The sequence below is a fragment of the Rhinopithecus bieti genome, unplaced genomic scaffold (genome assembly GCF_001698545.2).
Source record: "Rhinopithecus bieti isolate Rb0 unplaced genomic scaffold, ASM169854v2 scaffold_7580, whole genome shotgun sequence".
In the NCBI taxonomy this organism is placed as follows: Eukaryota; Metazoa; Chordata; class Mammalia; order Primates; family Cercopithecidae; genus Rhinopithecus; species Rhinopithecus bieti.
The window spans coordinates 1870923-1878259 of record NW_016805470.1 but is presented as its reverse complement, the minus strand read 5'-3'; the positions used below and the strand labels follow the sequence as shown (position 1 = coordinate 1878259).

The 7337-nt window shown below is 48.7% G+C and overlaps 1 pseudogene; it reads left to right on the top strand.

The window, feature by feature from the left end:
- Window positions 1-3418, top strand: part of LOC108529968 (beta-galactoside alpha-2,6-sialyltransferase 1 pseudogene) — an 11748-nt pseudogene extending 8330 nt beyond the window's left edge.
- Window positions 3419-7337: the final 3919 nt, after the last annotated feature.

Here is a 7337-nt window from a genome sequence, read left to right as displayed (position 1 = left end):
GTCAGTCAGGAACTTGGCATCCCTTTCTATAAGAGTGGAAAAGAATGCTAGGCCACAAGGGAGTTAACCTTGCGTGGGTGAACTTTGACTAGTGCAAGATAAGAAACAGGAGGAAACCAGCAAATAATCTCCTTTCTCTTTCACCCCTCAGTGGAGCATTCCAAGACATAACTTTTTAAGAAGACGCCTCTGTAAGCAACAAGCTATGTTCTCTTTTTTTTTCTTTCTTTTTTTTTTTTTTTTTGAGATGGAGTCTCACTCTGTCACCCAGGCTGGAGTTCAGTGATGCGATCTCAGCTCACTGCAGCCTCCGCCTCCTAGGTTCAAGCAATTCTCCTACCTCAGCTTCCTGAGTAGCGGGGACTACAGGAGCGTGCCACCATGCCCAGCTAATTTTTATATTTTTAGTAGAGACAGGGTTTCACCGTGTTGGCCAGAATGGTCTCGATCTCCTGACCTCATGATCCACCTACCTCAGCCTCCCGAAGTGCTGGGATTACAGGCATAAGCCACCGCGCCCGGCCACAACAAGCTATGTTTTCTTGTGCAGCTGTGGTCAGCTCAGTAATACACCATCTTGCATTTGTCTGCCTTCCTTCCCCTGGTCCCTAAGTTTTGTTACCCTAGGATTACGCCTCCCATTAAGGCTCTCCCATGAAACCTTTGCCTCTTGCTCTATTCTCTAGGGAATCCAGGCAAAGACAATTTCCCAGGATCTTCTCCTTCATTAGGGTAAAAAGCAGTGCTGGAAATTGAAGTATTAATAAGCACTCCAAATGAGTCTTATGACCAGCAAGTATGGCTGGCATAACCTTAAGGCATCCTCAGCTCTCAGATCTTGCATCAACAGGAAGTGAGCTGCTAAAGCTGTGCAGAATTCAGAAGGGGAATCCATCCCAGAAACACTTTAGATGTGATCATGGAGGACAATGGACAAGGAGGATGGGCAAAGGGAGTAGCCCAGAGACAATGAAGTGGGCTAACTGAAGAACGGTGTCTGCTGCCCAAGCCAAGAGCACTTGTGCTTGCTGCTCCTGTGTTGCAGGGAGGTCATGTGTGCTGTGAACTGGTGACCACCTTTTGATGTTCTCCTTCTCGCCTGTTAGAGTGTTATTTTTTATTGAGGTTCTTCCATCCTTCTTTCAACAACTGGATTTTTTTCTTTTTTCGAGAGTGTTATTTATCTGTCGTACCATTGGTAGTCACATCTGGACCTAAATTAGAAGAATGCAGCTGGCTTCCTGCCCCTCCGCCTCGCTCTTCTTCCCCTCTTCCAGCCTCTCCTCCTTCCCCAGTCTTCTGGTCTCCTCCACCGTGCAGCCTCTGTCCCAGCTCTTCCCCAGCAGACCCCTTCTCTGGGATTCCCTTCTGGGGCTCCCAGCCCCCTGGTTCTTCTGCCCCTGCCAAACACATATTCTGCAGGCACCTGGGGAAAGGAAGTCCTGGGCAGGGCCTGCCAGGAGAAGACGTCAGGGCACTGCCCAGTGTTAACAGAGGGAGCTACCAAGAACCAAGTGGGGTGGAGCAACCACAGCCTCTGTAGCCCAGAGTGCAGGGAGAAAGGGCAGAGCTGGTTTTGCAGAGCCCTGCAGCCAGCAGTCCTGAGAAAAGCAGTGAATGTCATGGAGCCCAGCTGAAATGAACTGGTCCCCTTGAGCCTGACCCAAGCCCTGGTGCCAGAGTTCTATCCCAGAGCTGAGATGTTTTTGATCATCTTGAGAAAAATAAGCCTTGGCCTCCGGGCCAAATAAAGTGAACTTTTCTCCCATAGAGAATAGTGCTAGTTCCTAGCTGGGCGTGGTGGCTCACACCTGTAATCCCAGCACTTTGGGAGGCCGAGGCGGGCGGATCACGAGGTCAGGAGCTCGAGACTATCCTGGCTAACACGGTGAAACCCCGTCTCTACTAAAAATACAAAAAAATTAGCCGGGCGCTGTGTCGGGGGCCTGTAGTCCCAGCTACTCGGGAGGCTGAGGCAGAAGAATGGCGTGAACCCAGGAGGCGGAGCTTGCAGTGAGCTGAGATCGCGCCACTGCACTCCATCCTCGCATCCATCCTGAGCGAGACTCCGTCTCAAGAAAAAAAAAAAAAAGAGAGAATAGTGCTAGTTCCTGAGGACCTGGAGGGCCCACAGCCCTGGGGGACTAGCCAGAAGCTTCCCTGCTTTCTTTCTCAGAACAAAGTGGCTTACCTGAACACATCTTCCTCCTGGCTCACACCAACCTGCAGAAAAACTTCAGCTGCTGTGTCCTGGCCTTTCTCGTGTTTGCGGTCATCTGTGTGTGAAGGAAAAAGAAGAAAGGAAATTACTATGATTCCCTTAAATTTCAAACCAAGAAATTACAGATGTTGAAGAGTCTGGGGAAAGTGGCCATGAGGTCTTATTCCCAATCTGCATCCTCAAGCAGCACCCAAGACCCCACAGGGGCAGCGAGGCCCTCAGCAACCCAGAGGCCCAGCCAAGGCTATCCAGAGGCCTCCTTCCAGGTGTGGAACAATGACAGCTTTTCCAAAAACCTTATCCCCAGGCTGCAAACCACCTGGAAGAATTATTTAAGCATGAAAAAGTACAAAGTATCCTACAAGGGGTCAGGGCCCACCATTATGTTCAGTGCAGAGGCCCTGCGCTGCCACCTCCTGGACCATGTGAACATATCCACAGTAGAGACCACAGATTTTCTCTTCAGTACCTCTGCGTAGGAGGGTTACCTGCCCAAGGGCAGCATTAGGACCAAGGCCACGTCTTGGGGCAAGTGTGCTGTTTTCTCCTCAGCAGGATCTCTGAAGTCCTCGCAACTGGGCAGCAGAGATCTAGATGATCATGATGCAGTCTTGAGGTTTAATGAGGCACCCACAGCCAACTTCCGTGGAGATGTAGCCACAAAACTACCATTCGCCTGCTGAACTCTCAGTTGGTCACCACAAAAAGGCATTTCCTCAAAGACAGTCTGTACAATGAAGGAATCCTAATTGTATGGGACGCATCTATATATCATTCAGATATTTCAAAGTGGTACCAGAATCCAGACTATAATTTCTTTAATAACTACAAGAGCTATCGTAAGCTGCACCCCAATCTGCCTTTTTACATCCTCAAGCTCCAGGTGCCTTGGGAGTTGTGGGACATCCTGCAAGAAATCTCCCTAGAAGAGATTCAGTGACGCCTCCATCCTCTGGGATACTTGGTGTCATGATCATGATGACGCTGTGTGACCAGGTGGATATTTACGAGTTCCTCCCATCCAAGCACGAGACAGACTTGGGCTACTATCACCAGCAGTTCTTCAACAGCGCCTGCACGATGGGCGCCCACGACGCGCTGCTGTATTTGGTGAAGTGCCTCAATGAGGGCACAGGTGAGGACGTTTACCTGCTTAGAAAAGCTATACTGCCTGGCTTCCGGGCCATTCACTGCTAAGCACGGGCTCCTGGTCTTTTATGAATGGTCTCTTGGCCACCCCAGCCTGGGAAGCCCATTTTCCTGAACAATCCCAGCTTGCTCTTGCACTCTGGGGACCTCTGTCAGTAAGATCTCTGGGAATTCAGGAGCCTGAGGGCAAGAAGTCAGGCCCAGCCTCCCCTATAGTCACAAAGAGTGTATGAGCCGAGAGCCTCCTGCCACACACACACACACACACACACATGCACACACGCATACACCCACACCAGCATTCTTTCCAGACCCCATCCTCCCCACTTTCCACACAGGTAGATGCAAGATCTACCTTTCCCAATAGGGCTGCCAAAGCTGGACTTTGTTCCAACTGAATGATGTCATTCTCACAAACTGATTCTCTATATTGCTTGAAATCTGCACCTAGATATTGATTTCATGTTGTAGGCCAGGCACAGTGGCTCACACCTATAATCTCAGCACTTTGAGAGGCTGAGTCAGGCAGATCACTTGAGGCCAGGAGCTCAAGACCAGCCTGGCCAACATGATGAAACCCCATCTCTACTCAAAATACAAAAATTAGCTGGGTGTGGTGGTGATTAGTCCACCTTCTCTCTAGTTATTCACAGTTCAGTGTGAGAGATTGACATCTAAATAGGCAGTTAGGATTCAGAGTGCTCACTGCACTGTCAGTGCACCCAGGAAGGCCACATACTTACTGTGTCTGTGGGTCAGACAAGGCTTCATAGCACTGGGACATTTGAGTGTGTCTTAGAGGAAGAGGAGAAACATGGCAAGCAGATTATATCTGAGTAATGTGAGTTGTGTTTTTCTTTCTTCACATATTTATTCTCTAAGACCTGCCTGAACTTAGAGGCTCAAGAGAGATATATATATGTATGGATGGATGGATATGGATATACCTATGTATCTATATATATAATTTTTTGAAACAGGGTCTCGCTGTGTCACCCAGGCTAGAGTGCAATCACAGCTTACTGCAGCCTCGACCTCCCGGACTCAACTGATCCTCCCACCTCCGCCCCCCAAGTAGCTGGAATGACAGGCATGCATCATGAAGTCTGGCTATTTTGTTGTTGTTGTTGCTGTTGTTATTTGTAGAGATGCAGTCTCCCTATATTGCCCAGGCTGCAGTGATCCTCCTACCTCAGCCTCCCAAAGTGCTGGGATTACAGGCATGAGCCACTGCACCCAGCCTCAAGACTTTTTTGACAAAGCCCCCTACCCATGCCTGAGATAGTGAGTGCAACCTCACAGCAGACAACAGAGAAACCAGGTCCCTAAAACCTGATTTCTCTAGGCTCGGCCTGGCCTGACCCTATCCTACCAGCTGGGTTTGCACACCATACGCCAACTCTTCCTTTTTTTTTTTTTTTTTTTTTTTGAGATGGAGTCTTACTGTGTCACCCAGGCTGGAGTGCAGTGGCGCGATCTCCACTCGCTGCAAGCTCCGCCTCCTGGGTTCATGCCATTCTTCTGCCTCAGCCTCCCGAGTAGCTGGGACTACAGGCCCCCGACACAGCGCCCGGCTAATTTTTTTGTATTTTAGTAGAGACGGGGTTTCACCGTGTTAGCCAGGATAGTCTCGATCTCCTGACCTCGTGATCCACCCGTCTCGGCCTCCCAAAGTGCTGGGATTACAGGCGTGAGCCACCGCGCCCGGCCCAACTCTTCCTTTTTAATACCCATTCCCAAACCTCCTCCTAACTATCACCTTTCTTTTCCTTTTTAAACCCATCTTCCCCTCCCAAATTACTTTTAAGCATTTTTGGCTTTAAAGTATCCTGAACCCAATGTCTTTGACCTCATGGGCCTTCTGCAAAAGGTGTCTCAGGGAGTGGGGGTTGTGCTTCCCTAGAACTTATGTCACTCTCAGAGGTCAGAACCTTGGAGATCAAAACTGATTCTCACCAGGTGTGAGAGGTGTGATATCAGATTGCTATGCCAATCTGATAGTGGAGTATGGTTACCCCATTTCCTCCTTGCGAGGGAACAACATCAGAGTCTGTGGGCAGAGGCTGACTCCCTGTGGTTTGCAAACATACTCCCCTGATGGTTTTGCTGAATCCCCTCTCCCTGGTAGGGAACCCCACTGGATTAGTCTGGCCCTGGTGTAGAGAAGTTAAAGGACTCACTCAAGATCATGAAGTCATGCTGTAGAGCCAGGGTTCCTGGACCCAGGCCTCTGGACTCTCAGGGCTGGCCCCAAGCGCTAAAGGGAATCTAATGTTTGAGCTCCAAAGCAACCATCTTGGAGCTGGGATCCTCATTTCCTGCCAAACCCTCAGCTTATACAGGCAGGAGAAAGAGCCCTGGAGTGAGAAGACCTGGGTTTTCAAATTGATGCTCCCCTACTTACTAGTTGTGCCATTTTGGGCAAATTCCCTTCCCTGGCCTCTGTTTCCACATCTGTAAAGAAGGGATGATGATCCCACCCCTAGTGCTGTTGTGAGGATTACCTGAATGCACCTGTCCTATCCTCAGAGAGTTAACTTTCCTATTGAGAAACAACTACCCCACTTGGGACACTCAAGAAACCACCCAAGGCTATGGACAAAGAAGAACGTGCTCTCCTCCTCACTGCCTGCCACTCGGGTCTGATTCTGCTTGGGAATGGGCAGAGAACTTGGGCTGCTTACCTGCTGGATGGGACGAGTTCTTTACCCTTCTCTGGGCCCATGAATTCCTGGTTTGTTTTATATTCTGATTTGACACACTCATTGTAATCTTTGAATCATGATCATTGAGTGCAGAAGAAGGTGGCATTCTGTCAGTGGTAAATACATGTTGGTGTGGAGACTGAGACTACACTGAGTGGAATCTAGTTTTTAACTTTTATTATTAACATAAGAGATCAGATTAATTTAAATGTGATTCTGAAGTGTATAAAACTTTTAACTCGGCTGGGCGTGGTGGCTCAAGCCTGTAATCCCAGCACTTTGGGAGGCTGAGACAGGCGGATCACGAGGTCAGGAGATAGAGACCATCCTGGCTAACACGGTGAAACCCCATCTCTACTAAAAAATACAAAAATCTAGCCGGGCAAGGTGGTGGGCGCCTGTAGTCCCAGCTACGCAGTAGGCTGAGGCAGGAGAAGGACGTAAACCTGGGAGGCGGAGCTTGCAGTGAGCTGAGATCCGGCCACTGCACTCCAGCCTGGGCAACAGAGCAAGACTCCGTCTCAAAAAAAAAAAAACTTTTAACTCTGGAACTTCTGTGCTATCAGTATGTTTGAACTTTGGTAAAATACAAATAAGATATAGGTGTTATTGTTGGTCTGGTGAGCTGTTTAATATTTGTGGCAGATAATTTAAAATTAACATCTTTTATTTTTGAGACTCTCTCTGTCACCGAGAGTCTCTCTCTGTCACCCAGGCTGGGGTGCAGTAGCGCAATCTCAGCTCACTGCAACCTCCACCTCCTGGGCTCAGGGAATTCTACCTAGGCCTCCTGAGTAGCTGGGATTATAGGCATGCACCACCATGCCCGGCTAATTTTGTATTTTTAGTAGAGATAGGGTTTCACCCTGTTGGCCAGGCTGGTCTCAAACTCCTGACCTCAAGTGATCCACCCGCCTCAGCCTCCTGAAGTGCTGGGATTACAGGCGTGAGCCAATGCGCTCAGCCTAAAAATTACATCTTAATGTTTCCTTTGTCTATGGGGTTCTGTCTTCTTCAATAGCCATCCATGTGTACTAGATCATGGGGTCCTCTCTAATCCTTCCACAAATCAAATAAGCTATTTCTATTGGTGTCTTCCTTCTTCCTTCCTTCCTTCCTTTCTCCCCCTCTTCTTTCTTCCTTCCTTTCTTTCTCTCTCTTTCTTTCTTTCTCTCCTTCCTTTCTTTCTTTCCTTTCTCCCTCTCTTTCTCTCTCTTTCTTTCTCTCCCTTCCTTCTCTTTCTTTTTTTTTTTTTTTTTTTT